The sequence below is a fragment of the Rissa tridactyla genome, chromosome 1, assembly GCF_028500815.1.
Source record: "Rissa tridactyla isolate bRisTri1 chromosome 1, bRisTri1.patW.cur.20221130, whole genome shotgun sequence".
NCBI classification, from domain to species: Eukaryota; Metazoa; Chordata; class Aves; order Charadriiformes; family Laridae; genus Rissa; species Rissa tridactyla.
This window is the reverse complement of record NC_071466.1, coordinates 83,660,952-83,680,535: the sequence shown is the minus strand read 5'-3', so window position 1 is coordinate 83,680,535 and position 19,584 is coordinate 83,660,952. Positions and strand designations below refer to the sequence as shown.

The window sequence follows — 19,584 nt, the reverse complement described above, 5'->3', positions numbered from 1 at the left end:
AGCAGGCAGGTGTTCAGCCATCTCCAGGAAAGGCGGGCTCCATCACATGTAGAGGTGACTTGGGAAGACAAACATCACGCCGAACACCTCTCCCTTCCTCCTTCTTCCCCCAACTTTTACTGCTGAGCATGACGTCATATGTTACAGACTATACCTTTGGTCAGCTGTCCCAGCTGTGCCCCCTCCCAACTTCTTGTGTAACCCCAGCCTTCTTGCTGGCGGGGCGATGTGAGGAGCAGAAAAGGCCTTGAGGCTGTGCAAGCACTGCTCAGCGATAGCTAAAACATCCCTGTATTATCAACATCACAAATCCAAAACTTAGCACCATACAAGTTACTATGAAGAGAATTAACTCTATCCCAGCCAAAAATAGTGCAGATGCATTGTGTGCATGTACCGCATTTTGGAGACATAATTGGTTAATTATCACCTTCTGCCATGGAGTAATGGTTGGAACAACACCCAGCTTTAGGGTTAATGTATCTCAAGCCCTGACCAGTGTGAGGATCGACATCCTTGGACATCTTTAATGAATCTTGCCTCACTTGGAACCTTTGAACAAATAAAAAGACATGTTATTTATGAGAAAATGAAGCAAAAATTAGTTCGAAGAAATCAAGAAATATATTGAAATGATAAGTTATTGCACCAATAACTTTAGCAATAGCTAGTAAATGCTGTTCTCCATCCATCAGTATAAACAACAAATAACCAGTTGTGTTTTTACTTTGTCTCCTTCTTACAATAAAGCCTATGCCTCATATTGGAGATGCACAGTACAGATATATATATGCTATTCCATCCCTACCTTAATGGCCCTGCTGGATTTCAGCATGCTCAGGATTTTGCCCCAGGATGTGTTTGTACATCTGTGCATGTGGCAGAAGGCACAGGGAAGGGATTATTTTTCACTCCTGAAAGCATGCGGGATTTGAGCACCGATGTTAGGCACACCACATCTCCTTGCCAAAGTGAAACGAAATCTGCTCTGAAGAAGCAGTGGCATGGCAAAGGCTGTCTCAAATGCATGCTTTGAGAATATCACTGAAGTCATGCAATAAAAGGTGCTAAACAAAAAGGAACTGCACTTCCTCCGATTAGTCCAACCAGAGATCAGAGAAACCCAGCTACATTCAACGTGAGACTTTAATCGCTAACCTTTTAGTCACCCCTGTCTTTTACACAGATCAAAAATGAAGCAGCACGAAACACAGGCTTACTTGCAGTTCTTGTTATTATGCTGCTTAAATAGGCAATGGGTTTTAGGGGAGAATAAGGGAGAATGAGATATGAGAAAGGTGAAAGGGGATTTGAACATGAGAAGACGTTTTGTGCGTGCAGCCAGGCTAATCCAGATCTCCAGCAAGTCCCTAATTCGCAGACGACTGGGACAATAGAAGGGCCACACTGACTCCACGGGCCTTGCGGTTCATAACCTAAATGCCTAAATTACATTCAGAATTTTCTGAAATCTGAATCAGTTCAGTCCAGAAAATATTACACCGCAGTAAGCACTACCCTTTCTTTTCTGCCCACACTTACGCTCTGTTCCAGTACGCTTCATTTGATTTTAAATTTATGTGGTTTTTTCTTAAGGGAAAAGACTGCTGAGATTTCAACCCTGTTGTGATTTTGTGATGCCAAGAATTCCTGGATTATACCAACTCTTGTTCTGCTTTGCTAACCATTGCCTTAGTGCATGGGGAACAGGAAATTAAAAGAATTGGTAAGTTTTTCTTGTTCCATTTGGACGAAGCATTTTCTGAAAAAGAAAATGTAACAGGGGTTATTCACTGTTTTCATAGTATTCCTGGGAAACGAGTACTCATAGTTTTTCGATAAGGTTTTTAATTTGGAAGCGACCATGTGGTCTATTTGCAGGCACAAACAAAAGAAACACACACACACACAAAACCTGATCAAACAATATAGTCAACCCACGTGGCACCCTACACTAACTGAAGACATCCCCAGATATGCCTGCATGGTTTTCCAGGGAGAACTCACAGTGTAAATGATAACTGGGCCAAGAAACTGTCTTGGCAGCCCTAATCCTGTCTCCAGATCAAAATCAATTGCTAGATGAACTGTAGCAATCCAAAGGTAACAATTCTGCCCAGATTGCGATACACCAGGCAAGGATCACATCCAAAAATTTGTCTCCCCTGATAGCCAGAACACGTTCCAAGGATCTTTCCAAAGGATGGAGCATGAAAGCTGTGTGACTAATCTCAATAGCATCTACTGCTGGGGAAGCCGTTGGTCCAGAATAATCCACGGTAAACCTTGGCACATGGATCAAGTCACCGCAAGGTGCCAACCTCCGCAGCAGTTCTGCTCCACAGCATCCCTCCAAACGGGTGCTTGCAAATTTTGAGGAACACGCTGTTCTTTCCTCCATAACTCTGCAAGCTCCCAGCCTATTTGTATGCTTTTGAAGTGCATGTATTGCCTTCTGAAGGCTGTGATTATTAAACGCTGGTGTTTGCCACTATTTTTCTCTCCTGAGGATGGGTGAGAAACAGAAATTAAATTGCTATATTAACACAGAATCAGGAGAAGGAAGTTACAACGGGTTCCCCAAAAGACAGATGATTCATATATTTCATAAAAATTGTACCACAAGTGTTAGCTATCATTCTCAGATAACATTATTTTTGTAGGCATTGTTGCTCGTAAGTACTTCATTTATCTAAATTGAAGCTTTACACTTCTGCTCACTCTGCAGGTCTCAGCCGTGCTATGATGGAGCTACTGTAGCGGTGCATTATAGTGTCAAACCAACTCACATTCCATATTTTTAACTAAAGAAGGTCAAAATAACAAAATGCAGCCAATGAAGGAACAACTGCTATCATCTGCAGCTACACTGACACAGCAGCTTACTTCCTCTACTTTTTTTAAGGATGGTTCTTGCAGAAGCGGAGAGTGAAATTATGGAAGGCAAGTTGTGAATTTAAGAATCTCTGTTTTCAGATGTCTATGCTGATAGCCTTTACACGGGACTGATGTTCATAAAAAATGTATTCAGCGCTTCTGACGAATGGGGCACAGTTCAGGTCTCTCATTTAGATACTCTCAAACAAAAGCATGAAGAATCTGTTGTTGCTTTTTGAAAATTTTGTAAATTAATTATGAAAAAAAAGTCATGTCCTAAAGCAAAATATTTTACTTCGTGAAGTGCCATGTTCCTGTTTTCCATTAAAATCAAAATGAGAGACACTTTTATTGTTCCTAGAAATTAAGAGTTATTAAATAATAGCAATGAGATAATATGTTATTATTGACAACCTGTAAAGGCTGGAATAAAATATTTGCCTTTGATTAATGCAATTATTTATTTCTTCTAGACAAAACATCTTTTTTTTTTTCCCTCTACTACTTTTCTGGCCCTAAATATTCAATGGCTTCCCGATCACAGCATGTTTCCACTTGGTCTTCAGGGTTTCAGGGTTATACACCCATTGCAAGGAGCACATCTTGTCACCCACTTTCCTTGTGAACAGAGTTGGTTTCTATCCCCCTCTAACAGGTCCTTGTCCCACCAGTTAAGAGTGGTGGGAACATTGTTTGCATTTGTGGGAACTTCCTTACCTTCTCAAACCTCTTGTCCCTTGAGTCTGCTCATATAATACTCATGAAGGTGGTGCTTTTTGACGGATGGACACTATAACGTCAACCAGCCTCAGCCCCAGGATTGAGTCTGTATCACTATCAAGTGCAAACAAGGAGTTGGAACATGGGGGGTCAATCACCTCACAGCTTTGATACCCGGCAGGCAAGTTAAAACTAGATACAGAAATATAGAAACCAAACATATTTTTAGTAAACAACCCTGGGACCAAAACTACTTGTCAACTGTAAGAAGTCACCTATTTGCTTATTCTGCGAGTAGGAGACAATCTGCTGGGAGACCAACATGATGCAAGTCGTAAAACGTTCGCTGTCACAAACCTGAGCTGACTCCACTGGTAGCCTTTCACATTTAATATTTCCAGCTGTAATTAATGAGCCCTTTTCCATTGTTCTTGCTTGGGGAAGCCAGTCACTGTAACCAGCATAACCTGCCTGTCCTCCAGAAATGAGCTTGCATTTCATGATTTTTTTTTATTTTTTTTTTTGCTTTCCCATAGGTGCTTGGAGAATCACATTTCCCTTCCAGCCCTGCTGTATTTTGGTAGCGTAAGACTGAGTTTCCTCAACTCCTCCCAAGTTCTAAAGGTAAAACTAAGATTCTACAACTGACAGTATAGAAACTGGCTGGAAATTTTCTGCTTCTACCTTCTCGCTTTCACAATCTCCACCAACAGTGACAACTGCTGGAGCATTCATACTGCCAAAAGTTCCGTTTTCTGTCCCCTGCTGCATTGTCCAACTTCAATTCAAACCTGTGCTGGTGATCCAGCTGTAAAAGAAGATCCGTGAGCAGGGTGCACTGGACCATTGGAACTGCACTGCCGTAATGGAAAAGCAGGAGGTGGCCAGAACACGTCTGCCAAACACAGGCTGGCTGAAGTGCAATGGGCCTGGTTGTTGGAGTTTGGGGGGTTTGGGCTGGGTTTTGTTTGGTTGGTTTGGGTTTTTTGCTTGGGATGAAAACAAAATTTTTATCAATCTCTCTAAGTCATAAACCAAACCAAAATAAAACCTTGATTTCTTGGTTAGTTAAGAATTTAATTTTGAGCGTGGACTTTGGAAATATGGAAAAGAACCCATCAAAGACTACAAAGCAAAACCAAAAAATCCACCCTCATTCCCTAAAAATCAGAAGTAGTATCTTAATTTAATGGTGAAGTAGCTCTTTAGCTTTTATTTTCTAGTTGTGTGTTCTCTGAGGTACAGGAAATGTAGAAATATAAAGTGGGATGACAAGAAGATGCAAAAGGCACATGAAGTTATGTAAATCTGTCTATAACAAAGAGCTCCACTTGCCTTGAGACGTGCCAGGGTGCATACATTAAGTTAATTTCACTTACAAATAAAACTGTCTTTCTTGCAGCGAAGTTAAACTTCAGCCAATGCTTCATTTCACTTTGCTTAAAGGCGAGGATGCCAAGACAAGATTCCAAGCAGCAAACGTGTAAGCCCAGAGATCTCAAGACAGGAGTATTGCTTAGGAATTCCTCCACAGCACCTTACAAAAAAAAAAAAAAAAAAAAAAAAGAAAAAGAAAAAGAGAAAAGAGAGAAAAGAGAGAAAAGAGAGAAAAGAGAGAAAAGAGAGAAAAGAGAGAAAAGAGAGAAAGGAGAAAAAAGAGAAAAAAGAGAAAAAAGAGAAAAAAGAAAACACATTAGTGTTGTACTGACCACCTCTGCAGTGGGAGGAAGGGCACTCCCAAGCCCTACATAAAGACAGGGCAAAGTGAGCACTGAATAGCTGCTCTCTCTTTCTCTCCGAGTTGTAGTTTCCATTTTTTCTGAGACTTTTCACTGAACAGGCCCATCAGTTCCCATTTTTCAAATAAATTTTTTCTTGCCTTGAATATCTTGTGCTGATAAAGCACTTTCAAGTGTGACTTTCTGAGTTTATCTTTTTGTTCTGCATTTATTATTATTGGAAAGTAGAACTCTGTAACTGCCATTATGGCAAAATTGTTCCCACAGCATTCTTTGGAATAAAAAAACGTATTGGAAAGTTGTTACTTCAGCAATGATGACCCTTTCTGATGCTTCTCTACATTCAGCAGTATTTCAAAAAGCAAACATTCAAAGACCAAGCCCACCAGTGCCGGTCTGTTGGTTCTTCTAGCCAGTCTTTTGAAACTCCCTCTAATAAGGCAATATTTACGACACTTGATTGCAACTGCAGAGTTACCCCTGGAGCGTCATTGAAGGAAGCACTGATGGTGATTCCTGCCACCTTTAAATTACTGACAAAGTTGGACCACTTATCCTTTGCAATCTTTGAACTTGTCTTACATCAAACCAACCAACCAAACCCAAAGAAATCCAGCATGCAAAATTGTATTTATGTAATTATTTTAGGAACATTTCTGTGGTGGCATTCTAGATAGCTCTACCTTACTCAGCTGAGTTGCTCAATGTATTTGTGATACTGAGGAAGCATTATAAGCTTCAAATATAGCACTTGACACTGAAAACAAAGCTTCAAAAGACTTGAGCTTAGTAACAAATACCTTTTCATTTCCAAAGGTAAAATTACTTCTCTTTCGCTTATCTGATACTTCTTGGAGACCTCTTCTTTAGAGTTCAGAACCAGAAATATCAAACTACCATAGCTCAGGGTGTTTCAGCAAGGCTGGACATCACCTCGCAGATAAAACAATGAGATTGTCTGAAATTTCTAGACCAAAAAGAGAAATGTTTTTGTGAACCTGAGCTTTCAGGCGCTGACACAGCATGGAACCTTTTGAAAATTTTCTCTCAATCCCAGCCGTCAGCCACAGAAAGGGCAAAGCCATCAGTGTTTGATGGCATTTTTGCAGTAGGATGAATTACCGTTCCTCAGCCCAGCTGACTCCACACTTGCTCTTAGTTCTCAGTGGGCATGAGGTAAGAAATGGTAGGTTGTGTTTCAGTGAATGAGGCTTAACAAGAGAAAGTGGAAGACCAATAATTTATGGAGCAGAAAATGGTGGTAATTAACGAGCATGATAATTATCACCATCTAGCTATTTTGACAGGACATCTGGGACTGCGCTTAATCCAAAAGAGAAAAGCTAAAAGTATGCTGTAAAGCCTTCATGCTGCTGGAACTCAACAGTGAAGCTGAAGGAGGACAGACCACATTCTCATCGTACATTTTCTTCTGCAAACTTTTCCATTCTACACACTTTGCAAGAAGTTCTGGCAAGATATTCAGAATAGGAGATGATTTTTCTGAAAAAAAAAGAGGAGCATATGCTTCTATGTCAGGGTGCTTATGGTTGTAACTCTAAAAATATAGACAGCTTTTACACTGAGATCAATAAAAATAGTGATGCACTTAGACTGAAAGACAGTGATTTCATAAAATCCAGAAAGCCCTATAACAACACAGTAAGACGATAGTGTTGGCATGAATGCATCATTTAAAAACAATGCGATACATCTCTGAAGACTATAGATTAACTCAGATTTACTCTGGGTTCACTGCTCACTACCCCCAATCGTGATTTTATAAGCAGCAGACAATATATTGAGAAAACATTTCAGAAAGCATGAAATGCATTTCAAGTTCCAGTAAAATAATTGGATCCTTCTAGGGTTTGCTTAATTATGCAACACAGTTAACCCCCAAGTCAATGATTTAAAACTTAGGCTAAATATATGAGAAAAGCCTGTCATTTCATTTGAAATAAATAAGATTTTTCATAGTAAGCATTTGAATTAATTTTTTTCATATCGGAAAACTCCTGTACGTTATGAAATTACGTTGCCCTGCAAGTCAAGATGTTTTAATTAAATTTAAAGCAGACAGACTTGCTACAATTGCCAGAGAAAAACAAAATATGAAAAATGAAGCTGCAATAAAGAAATCTTTCTTGAGTCATTTTATCAAACCGGTGATTTTGAAGTCTATTAACAGCTGTAGGCCCAAAAAGCACGCGAAATCATTCAGGCTGACAGATCCTGAGGTTCTTTATCACTAGAGGTGAAACTATAATTTCAACAACAGATCAGCCATTATACTGAAAAACTGTACTGCCTACAGCTAGCCAGTGGTCAAACTCCTTCTATAACATATTATAGAATTGCCATAGAATTATAGTTATTATAGAATTATAGTTATTATAGAATTAAGTACATTTCGAAACATACAACAAAACACGTATGAGGTGTTTGCAGAAATAAGGTTCATCGTGCAGCAGTTTGTGCTATGCGGAAGCAAGCTGCACTGAGTGCATACACAAAATCTATGTTTACGTCCTGCTAAAACACTGTGATGAACTGGAAGTCTTACAGCGGGCGTTTTCAGAAAACGTACAGAAGGCTGATATTCATAACGTCTGCCCCAAAAATGTGGGGTGCTGGCTGATGGGAAGGTTTGTGGGGCCACATCCATCCTACCAGCCCCGCTCTCATGTGGCTCTCCTGCAGCCTACGGCTGTCCCCACCATGGGGAGAGCAGCGAGCATGGGTGTCCCGCAAGCAGCATGGCATGGTCCGCACAGCACCCAGGAGACATGGATCAAGCCAGGGGTTTTGAGAAGGGGGAAAAAAAACCCAAAAAACAAAACAGTTGCAGTGGAGAAGGTGGCACCTGTGGAATGGGAAACTTTCCATCCAACCCTACAGATGTCCCATTGCTATGAAGAGAACAAGAAAGAGCAAAACACAAGTGTAGAAAGGCTGGCCATCCTCACCTCCCTTCTGTTACTGTGTTACCTGAGTAACTTGCTGATAACATGCTGAGGGCTACAAAGATGATCAGAGGGCTGGAGCACCTCTCCTATGAGGACAGACTGAGAGGGTTGGGGCTGTTCAGCCTGGAGAAGAGAAGGCTCCAGGGAGACCTTATAGCGGCCTTCCAGTACCTAAAGGGGGCCTACAGGAAAGATGGGGAGGGGCTCTTTATCAGAGACTGTAGAGATAGGATGAGGGGTAACGGTTTTAAACAGAAACAGGGGAAATTTAGATTAGATATCAGGAAGAAATTTTTCACTATGAGGGTGGTGAGGCACTGGAACAGGTTGCACAGGGAAGCTGTGGATGCCTCATCCCTGGAAGTGTTCAAGGCCAGGCTGGATGGGGCTTTGAGCAGCCTTGTCTAGCAGGAGGTGTCCCTGCCCATGGCAGGGGGGTTGGAACTAGGTGATCCTTAAGGTCCCTTCCACTCTAACAGTTCTATGATGATTCCATGATTTTTACACCGTTATGCACACTGTAAGTCAGAGCACCAAGTGTTAGGTGTGTTAAGGGATTCTGGTTTTGCAGCAGCGAGCATTGCAGTATCTATCTGTCTCCTCGGTGCCTGGCTACCGAGTGCCACCTCCATCAAATGGCGAGATGCCACAACAGCCCAGGCACCAAGAGACCAAGTTTGCAGCAGGCAGAGCCAGGAGCAATGTAGACGTGGCGCTGAGGTTTAGTGGTGGACTTCGCAGTGCTAGGTTAATGGTTGGACTCAATGATCTTAAGGGTCTTTTCCAACTGAAATGATTCTATGACTAGCATCAGGTTGGAATTTCTAGCCTGGAGTCCTCTTCCGCATTGCAGCTGTACGTTGTACTGGGGCCTTTATAACGCAGAGAAATGTCATTGCGTGTGTGACAGGGAGGCAGGAGGCTTCCACTTTAACTAAATTATTTTGTACAGATCTCACTCACTATCCCAACCACCCTGCCACAGCTTTTATGGGTCAGGATGTTCCACTCCCTTCCCATTGCAGTTGTATTCCTGGGCAAAAAGCAATTAAAGATTCGGTGGACAAAAGAGAAGTAGTTTAGTTCCTTAACTGGTGACTGGGGCACTCAATCAGAAGTGTAGAGGCTCGGTGTCTAACTGCTGCTCCAACAGCTGGCTGTAAGTGTGCACAGAAACAAAGCATTAGGTACTCAGTGAATATTAGTAAGAAAATCTGTGTATCTAAAGGATTAGATGAGGGAGTGGGGAGTAAGGATCAAGATTTGGGGTTTAAGGTGCTAAATTACTCATTCCCATTTAGGGGAATCTCAGTCTTCTACGATTTTAGGCCACTAATGAATATGACAGAAGTTGTGAACTTGAACAGGCTCTCGAGGCTGAGCCACCAGACTTGCCTTCCTCTCCACAAGCCTCTCCCCCTGCCCTGCAGGTTAACAGTGATTTATATGCAAAGACGTATTCATTCTTGCAACAATATTGCTTTGACTATTTGTCAGCTACAACAAAAAGAAACCCTTCCTAATTAACTACCCAACTTCATAGGGCAGCTGCAGTGGCTGCCCATAGCCTTAGACGTTATCTTGCAGTAATGTGCATGCCCTCACCCGGTGAGGTCTTGGTAGGATGACAATAGTGTTAGAACACAAGCAGCTTAATTTTTCAGCCTGCTTTCCTCTGTATTCCCACTAGAATATTTTCTAAGTTTCTGATACGTGCACATCCATTTGCAGATACATTGGTTTATTGTTTAATTTTTCGGGGATCCATGAAAATAGAAGCACATAAAACTTTGCCAAGATGTCTAAAAAAAAATAATAAATCAATCACATTATTCAGTCAGTACAGGAAACACAGTTTTATAGAAAAGCAAATAAAAAACCCCAACATCTGAATCACTGCCTCAGTTTTTCCACCACTTTTTTGGATTTGGTCAGCATCTGCAGAGACTCCAGGGTTCTGCTAAAGCCTCATCTCTACTTGTCCCTGCAGCCAAGTTACATCTGTCCTTCTCTGATAATCAAAGAAAAGCCGCTTGTAAAAAAAAAAAAAAGATTTTTCCTTTTATAAGTACTCATTCTCTTCTTCAGACAATGTCCTTCACTAGCCAGAAATCAGTTTGGTCTTCTGTTTCTTGGCTACCTGCTCACCCGTCAGAGTATTGTTTGCTTGTCCTTTACCCAAGGATAACAAACTCATATAGTTTTGTAGCCCTCTGCTAAATACAACGGCTTTTCCAACCGGCAACCTGCCCTAGGTGTGCCAAATCAAAACAAGGAGGTCCTGTTGTAGATATGGAAGCAACCAGCACCCACAGGTAGGTAAAGATATATTTAGCCTTGTACTGACCTGCCATGTGACCGACGGATACAAAGTCAACAAGTTTCTCAGGCACACTCATTTTTTAAAGCTTTTGGTAAAGGGAGAGTCGCCCACCGCTTGCAAAACAAAACACCAGCCAAACCTTATTTATTCTTTTAAAACAGAGGCACTGACAAAACTGGGAACAACACATTCAAAACGTTTTGCTTGCTTTCCAACAGATTGAAAACAAAACCCTGAAGCCTTTCTGTGGCGAAACGAAATGGTTAGGGATGCCTCCCCGCGACGCACAGAGGACAGGAGACCAAAGGCTGCTGTTAAAAAAAACAATTTCAACTATTTGCCCCGGGTTACACAATGTGAGGGGTGGTTATATAAGATTGTCCACGTCTCCTGATGAAATCGGTGTCCATGGGCTTCAGCAAAAACACTTGCATTTTTAGCCTTCTCTTAATCCACAAAAGAACCTTACACGTATCAAGGTTCCATCGTGTCCTTGAATGCTCCTTTTTCTCTAAACTCTCTAGTTTATTTGGCGGTTTATCTGTTGTCTCTGCTTTCTTTGCAGCCTCTTGATACCATCTGTGAATTTGATTGATGTGTAAGTTTTCTTCTGTTATTAGTTTAGGTCATTTAGAGAAGTGAGCACTAGTCTCAACACTAATCCCCAGTGAGCTCCACTTTGCTATTTTGCCACTCATAATTGCTTTGGTTTCTGATTGTTCAGCCAGTTTTGTATTAAAACCACAATTATCCCTGTGTTTTTTTTAAAGAATTTTTTTTAATTGGATTCCCTTTGTGGAATGCCTCAAATTTTTGCAGATAGTTTTTTTTTCCTTTATCTACCGAAAGTACAAATGGATCAAAGAAAGGAACCAAGTTTGTTGGGCTTCTCTTCAACCCATGTGGCCTGCAGCATATCTAGTTATACTCATATATGACCTCTTACACAACAATTACTTTTGGGCTTACCATATTGTAAAGGCAGTATACACATTGTATGCTTCTATATATAACATACCTCTACACATAACATACTTCTATACATACTGTATGGAAGTTGGGATACATAGGACTCGTCCACAACATGACAAAATTTTCCTTTAACTCACTATGACAGTTGCTTATATTTGAGGATACATACGCTCAGGACTTTTACGATCAGAGCAGGACCTGAAATTCCTATTCCTGATCTCTTCTTCTTCCTCCAGGTAAGACAGAAAGAGAACTAGCTCAGTATTTATAGGTTTCCTTATAAATGCTTTCTCCATATAAAAGTTCAAAAATGAGGGGTACCTTTGTTCTCCAAGGAAAAATATACTCTTTAATGTTTCCAGCCAAACATTAAGCATTAATTAATTACCACATAAAGAAGTCTAAAGCTGGTCACATACATCTTCCTCCTATAGAATAACACACTCTTAAAATAGCACAGTTTTCCACATGAAGCAGAGAGCACAGAAAATGCTTGATTTCCACATCAACGGGACCCATCCGTGCTGTTCATATCATCTCGTGCCTTGTCCGGTGACACCCTGAGATGACAGTACACAAATTGCTCCACTCCAGCTAGCCGATGACCACTGCTAACCTGCTAATAGTATTGACGGCTGGACAGCATGCACATCTCCCTGTCCTTACAGGCAGCTGTACTCCAAATTTTCAAGTTATTTATCAGAGGCAAAGGTGCCGACTTCTCTTTCCTCTAGCACATTTCAGCTAAAGCACAATAAATGTTACAAGATGACTGGAAAAATACCTAACATAACCCTGCATTCAAGGAAATGGTGTTGTCAAACTAGGGGAGAGAAAAGTTTTTTTAAAATATTTTGACTGATTTGCCTCTTATGCTTTCACGTCTGCCACTCATAGCTCCACAAGACTTGTCAAATGCGTTTTTCTAAGAGGAAGATGTGAATTTTCTTCCTCTTTTGCTCTGAGATGAAATCAAGGAAGAGGGAGGTGTCCACAGGAGTCTTCTGTAATCTTTCCATACACTAAATACTGTTTCCCTCTGCACTTGGACAGCTTAATCAAGAAGTCCTCACTTAGAATTTGAATCTTTAATCATGGTTTTCCTAACAAAATCCTCTCTGGTTTGATGGACCTCATGTTAGTTCTCCTCGAGTGAACCCCAAACTGATTACTTGACAGGGAGCATTATCTAATTAATTGTTTAGAGAAACAACTACCAAATTACACACAGAGATTGAGCAGCATATGGTGAGTCAGCTTTAATCCTCTACTCCAGAGTTTAAATCCCAGGTGGAGGACTAGAGACTTCTGAATATTAATCTAACTGCACATGTACTATCCCAGAAAATGAACTTCTTGTCCTTATGGATTTTTCATCATTTCACCCATAGTGACAGAGAAGCCTACAACCATCCCAGTTTAGAAAGCATGTGTTACATGTTCACAAAATCCATTTGTTCACCATATTTCTGAACAGTTCCTCAGTATCTCTGGACGTTCTCGGCTCCATAGCACTGGCTCCTATCGTCACCCCTGCAATGCCACCCTCAGCACTTGTCTGACGGGGCATGCACTGAGTGCTCTACTGCTGATGAGCGAATCTCCCTCATACCTCCTCAGTGCAGGAAACCCAATTTCCTACCATTTCCTTTCATCTGCTCCAAGTACACACATACCTTGGATGAACTTAAGGAGACAGAACTGAGGTTTTGAGATTTGTTATCTCTGATGACTACTCACAAGCCTGTTCGGAAGAGTAACTGAGCACATTAACAACTAAGTTCACTCCAGACACTCTATAGCTTCATCTGATCTGAAATATAAGTGTTGCTGTATTTTATGTTTTTTAAACATAGCCATAGGCTAAAATGGCTTCAACATTGTTTAGACAGAAAAAAAAAAAAGAGCATTACTGAGAAAAATCTAAATCCTGCTTCAAAATGCAGTTATGTTTTTCAGCCCAAATGTCCATGCAAATGACAAAAGCGGTGTCAAACAGACTAGAACTTGTGCAGCCTCAAACTAAAGGACAGAAGTAAAAATCTTTAGAAAAATGTATTTTCAGAAATAACTCCTTTCATGATGCCCTTGCAGCCATCTTCATCACAGCTTTGTGCACGTCCTGAAAACCAACCTACTGCTAATCCTAAGCAAAGCCACACAAAGCCCTGTGCTGCATCCAGTCTCTTAAATCCACATGGTGCCCCACGGATCAGCTGTCCTCAAAACCTTTCACAGCACCTTGTGGACCACACTCGCACCTCATAGACCAGCTCTTCTCCCATATCCAAACATGGTCTTACAATAAGTCACCTCTGCTAGCCACCACCCCGTGGGCACTTCCCTCCAAGGCAGGCAGAGATGGGCACAGGCAGCCTCAGCTGCAGCTGCCCAACTCCAAGGTGTCATGGACTACTTCAATCCCCATACGTGGCTTCAATCCACATGTAACAAAAAGCATGGCTGCTTTCTCACTGATGCAACAAGCTAGGTGAGAAGAATGGCAAAACAAAATCCAAGTTGCATCCTCTACTGTTTCCGCACCACAGGTTCCTGAACAGAAAAACAATGTGAGCATTTAAAAATCGGGATTGGTATAGCACCAGAGAAGAACGCAGCCTTACAATGAAAAGGATGCTTGAGCTGGTGTTTATTTCTCCACAAGCAGCATCGGCGTTCTCAGTGCTTTCACAAGAACTGCTGTAGGCTGTACTGTGTAGGATCTCTGCTCCAGGAACTGAGAGCGTCCAGGTTTCACTGACTGGCTGCGCTTGCCAGCGATGACACCAGCAACCATGGTCTAAACGTTGCAGGAGAGGCAGGCAAACCTTAGTGTCAATCCTACCTACTCCGTGCTTTTTGTTTGCCTGCTTTCAACTGCACATTGTGTACAGATTAACCAGTTATTTGCCAGCTCTCTCTCTCCACGGTTAACAGTTACTCTTCCCATGTTCTGTGCATTTATTTTTTTCCAAGCTTCTGACTCTCCTCTTGTGTCATGGGTTTCTGAATGCTCTCATAACAACTAGGTACAACAACAGCTAATCTCTGCTGGGCTTGGAGTGAAAGTGATTTATATTTACAAAAATCCCCTAAATAAAGGAGAGCAAAACCATTAAGTAAAAGCTCTATAATGCCCCAAGTCACTTTGAATTTATACAGATAGTACAGTCACCTTACCTAAATGTATGCACGTGCATCTGTGTTGAGCTCCCAACTCTAGGCTCTCTCTCTAAGTGATGGGCTTGTTGCGGCAGCCACTTCAGGGCAAGATCAGTCACACCCTGTAAGTATTTCTTCTGTCCAAGGACTACTGAGGAAGTTCAGATGTGGATATCTCAGCTGCCATCCTCTAGATGCCTTGGGCTGAATCCTACCCTACCCGCTTGAGCAGCAATAGAAAGAACAAGTTTGGGTGGGTTTTTTTTTGGTTCTTTACCAGAAGAAACCACAAGTTCAGATTTGTAGTGTGACTTTGACCCACTCAGAAAGCTCACGATCTGAGCCCAGTACTCCTCAGATAAATTCCTTCAGCGTCTCTCCAAGCAGGCTGGTGGCAAGTGTGTCCTCTCTTGTTGAAGCTACAAGGTGTGCAAAAAAGGAAACCAAGAGCTGTATGGGGAAATCAGAACAAGCAAGTAGAAATATTATTCTGCAGCTCAATGAGGAAGAAAATTCTTCCTTCCAGGTCTGCGGCTCTCACTGCCCTTTCTGCTCAGTGAGACAGTGGTGGCCTCATGCAGCAAGGTCTTTAGAGTGCATGGCAAAACCTCCCAGATTGAGTAGTTACCAAACTCAGATCTCCCACTTGCTAATCAGCCTTTAAAGTAGTGGATCAAAGGGACTTGCCACCGCATTTCCAGTCTGCTGCTCCTCCCAGCTTTCATTGCAGTGGCTACTCTTGCTGTAACGTGGGTTGCACTGCCGTTGGCAAGATGCATGGATCCTCCAGCAGATGTGAGTGCAAAGATTGATGCTCAATCTGTACATCCCAAATGGCCTTGCAAACCTGACATGGGTGCTAAAAGCTCCGTTTGGCCTTTTAATATTTAAATAACTTCACTGGAAAAAACTTAGGCAACTACAGCCATACAGATTGCCGTAATACATTTGGGAAGAGAAAGGATTTCTGGATTGCTCCTTTCTGCTTGCACAGATCTGACCTCAGCCTGGATTTTTCTTTAGACACCTACTGTCTTTGACAGAGCTGGGCCTAAGGCACCAGTGACAACTTGTTGTCTCTCTCATCACAACCAGAGAGAGACAAATAATTCAACAAGTGGGTCTAACAACATAAACAACGTATTAGTCTTGCACATACAGTGTAGAAACAGTGGAGTGCTCGTCTTGCTTCCTGTTTTCTTCCGATGCACGATTTCATCAACTTCATCATCATGCAGAGGGCTATTCTGTTACTATGGTAAACAATTTCTCTCTCTCACTTTATTAATAGCCATTCCAAACAAGTAAAAAAAATTGAATCTACAAATTTAGATTTATGCCTTTGGCAAAAGCAGGCTGTTTTGTAGATTAGCAGATATAACCGCCCTACCCGGAAAACCTTGCTATCCGAGGCTTGTGTTATGTTCGCACAGATGTTCACAAATAAATTCACTCTCTTGATTATTTTCAGATTAATGGCATCCTGCTCTATTAGAGCATTGCCAAATCATCATTTTATTGCCAGTCTTGCAAGGTTTTCTGCCTTTTTTTTTTTTTCCTACAGCTCCAACTCTAGAAGACACGTGATTAGCCAAAAAACTCGGTTTTCCTTTCTAAAGTCTCAAGCAAGCCTTGTCGCAAGCTTGACTCACGTTACCCTAGGGGACCAAAGAACAGGAGTTAATCTTCACATTTTCTTAATCACTCTCAAGACTTTTAAGGCTCTGACTCATGATTTCTAATGCCTACAGTTGGCAATACTGCATATACATTACATGTGTCATATCATCCATCTGCCAGTAAGCAAAAGCTTTACGAAACGTCCAATTAGTTACAACTCACAGTTTCTAATAAATAATTTTTTAAGAAAATGCACAAATGTCTGATGCCAAATAAGTTATATCACTGCAGTAGTCACTTACAGCAACAGAAAATAAATTCCTCGTTAATCTGATTAAAAGTAATTAGTAAAATCTACCTCCTACTCAGTCATGCATGCAAAACCTAAACAGAACTACTTTAGATTTCTTAACTCAGCAGCCTACAAAACAGAAGGTTGTAAGCCGTGAAAACTCTTACTAAATATCAACTATGGAAGCATTCGCAGTACGGCTGTCACAAAAATACAAGTGTAAGAGGCAACTTGCGAAGGTTTGTTGCATCTGAGGAGTCTCTCACAGCATGCTTACCGATGCCTCCAGCCCACCAGGGGAACAGCGTGAGCACCTTCCGCGTGGGCTGAAGGCCCTTTGCGAAGAGCTGCAGGTTACCTCCGTCCTTCCACCGAGACTTGACACCTTCGCCAGGTCACCCATGTGGCAGCAGATTTGTCGTATGCTGTATTTCTAAGAAACTTCTGTAAAAAGAAGGGCAGAACGTCTCATGACAGGGGATGGTGGCATTTCATACGTTTAAGTTAAAATTGATAGTGAAATTTGATGTTTTGATTACTCATGCTGACATTTAATCAATTTTACACTTTAGAGAAAGGCCCTAACCTACAATACATGGCATCAACTAACCGAGACAAATCAGAGCACCACATTTAAAGCAGAAAACATAGAAATACATACAGTAGAATTAATTTCAAGCATATTTAAGTTATCCGGTAACTTGACTATATGTGCTGTTCAATTCACCGGACTCTTTAATTTTGGCTCTACTTTCAAACCTACAAATAAAATCCCAATTATGTTTCAACACATATTTGATGATTATACTTCAAAATGAATCAGAAACACCTAAATACTTAAGAAAACTATATGCAACTTGCTTAGTCTGAGTCAGAACTATTCTCCTCCTCTCCGTGAAACCCATAAGCATGTTTTTGTAATTTTCTAGACTACTGGAAAAATATAAGCTAGGAAAGAAGAAAGGGAGTAAAGTAAGAAAGTACTCGCGACATGTCTTTGTTTCAAGGGCTTTAAAGATTAATAACTTAATTATTAGATCGGCAATTATTAATAGCTTATGATTAAAGACTAGAAAAAGTTTAATAAATTGAACATCTACTCAACATTCACAGATATTAGAGGTACAACCAGTACACTACTGCTGTGATGGAAATGTCCGCTGTTCATCCTGCCAGCAACTAAACAAATTTATCTCTACATTTCTCGCTATATGAACTCACTTTGTTTTCTGGCATTGCACCGAAATATCCCCATGAACATATTGTATGATTCAATGCTTTAATACCTGGGTTGTTTTCCCCAGAAGTAGATCTGATATCTTGTATTGGTGAGAGGAAAAAAAAAAAAAAAAAAAAAAAAAGTCATTCTCAATCAAAACCTTCCACCATTTCTAGAAACAAAACAGCAGTGAAATGACTCCATTCCTTAGCAAACTCTTTTCCAGGTCTGTATTAGTGCCGGGATTTATCAATTTGGATGTCACAGGCTTGTTCGTTCTCTTTATGATGACGTTATCCACTTTACGTGATGTGAGTGACCACTCACAACTAACATACAAGAGGAACAACATACACCTTTTTTTGCCCCCCCTTTTTAAAAAAAAAAAAAAAAAAAACAACAATGAACAACCAGAAAACAAGCAACAGATTTCTCCGTTCCATCTTTGAGCATGTGTTTATACTTCACTGATTTTATTCAGCTTGCTATAATCTTTAGCCTTAATGCAAAAAAAGTCATCTGCCATATGAATTAGAAGGGGAAAATACATAATGCATGCAACAGGGAGGATGCATTGAGTTAGATCTTAGTAAGCATCTACATCTGCCACTCAGTCATTGCTGATTGCATTTTCCCACGGCAATATACATTCCAAACTTTGTTTGGGGAACTGAGGGGTGGGGGAGAGGTGGTGGTGGTGGTGTTGAAGTAAAAACCACCCAAAAAATGAGGCAGAAACACTGCATTGGTACCTCTGACTGTAGAAGTATAGTACCTGTACTCACTAGTTTCATACAGAAAAATGATGCAGCTATACAAAAAAGGTGAAAACCCCTCCAAATTAATTGTTTCACGAGCAAGTGAAAAAAACCACATTGAGATTGTACTGATTATGGTCAAACACATTACAAAAGTAACATACCATCTAGAACCGTTGTTCCAGGGAACCTCATTACACTGAGATGTATTTACATAGAAAAATAAATCAATAACTTGTTAGTGCAATTAAACGCAATCATCTCATATTACAAGGAGATTCTGCAGTACACAGGACAAAAATATATTTCTTGATGCACTGGGCCCAAGTATGCTTATGTTGTGGCTATTTGGCATTTTCTCCTTAAATTTAGAGAGTTTGCACACTCCGAAGTGCAAACCTGCTTTCCAGCTCTGTTAATAGGTCAAGAAGTTAAAAGCAATGAAACGTGCAGCAGGGCAGAGTTCAGTTCTGGCTGGCTGGCCAAGAGCTGTCAGCATTGTGCTTTTGTACAGCTAACTACCACAAGAAAGGCTTGCCTTCAGACTCAAGTAAGGAGAGTATATGTTGCTTCCTTCTCCCCTGCCCTGAAAAGCTAACATTTCCACCCCAGTATACATACTTTTGGGAGATACACTTAAGGCTCTGGCAGAGAAAATGTATAATCTTCAAGAAATGAAGGATTTCATATACACATATATATTTTAAGTCCAATAACAATCTCCCCAGTGTATTTCCCAAGTGTCTCGATAACGCTTTTTATGATGCAAACATGAAAAGCAGTAACAGCTTTTTATTTCCAATCAGCTTTTTATTTCCTCTTTGACTGCAGACATTCCTCTTGGCATAATCCAGAACAAGGTCATCCCGCACTATCACTTGAGAAGTTCCCATTAGACATTTCCAACATAACGGCTGACCACACACACGCTGT

The 19,584-nt window shown here is 40.9% G+C and overlaps 1 long non-coding RNA gene across 1 annotated transcript; it reads right to left on the bottom strand.

The window, feature by feature from the left end:
• Window positions 1–853: 853 nt before the first annotated feature.
• Window positions 854–6,833, bottom strand: LOC128905888 (uncharacterized). Its single transcript, XR_008465013.1, has 3 exons — window positions 6,137–6,833; window positions 4,977–5,134; window positions 854–1,762 (listed from the first exon to the last, which is right to left on the bottom strand). It is a non-coding gene; the product is annotated as an uncharacterized LOC128905888 (long non-coding RNA).
• Between the last annotated feature and the right edge of the window lie 12,751 nt (window positions 6,834–19,584).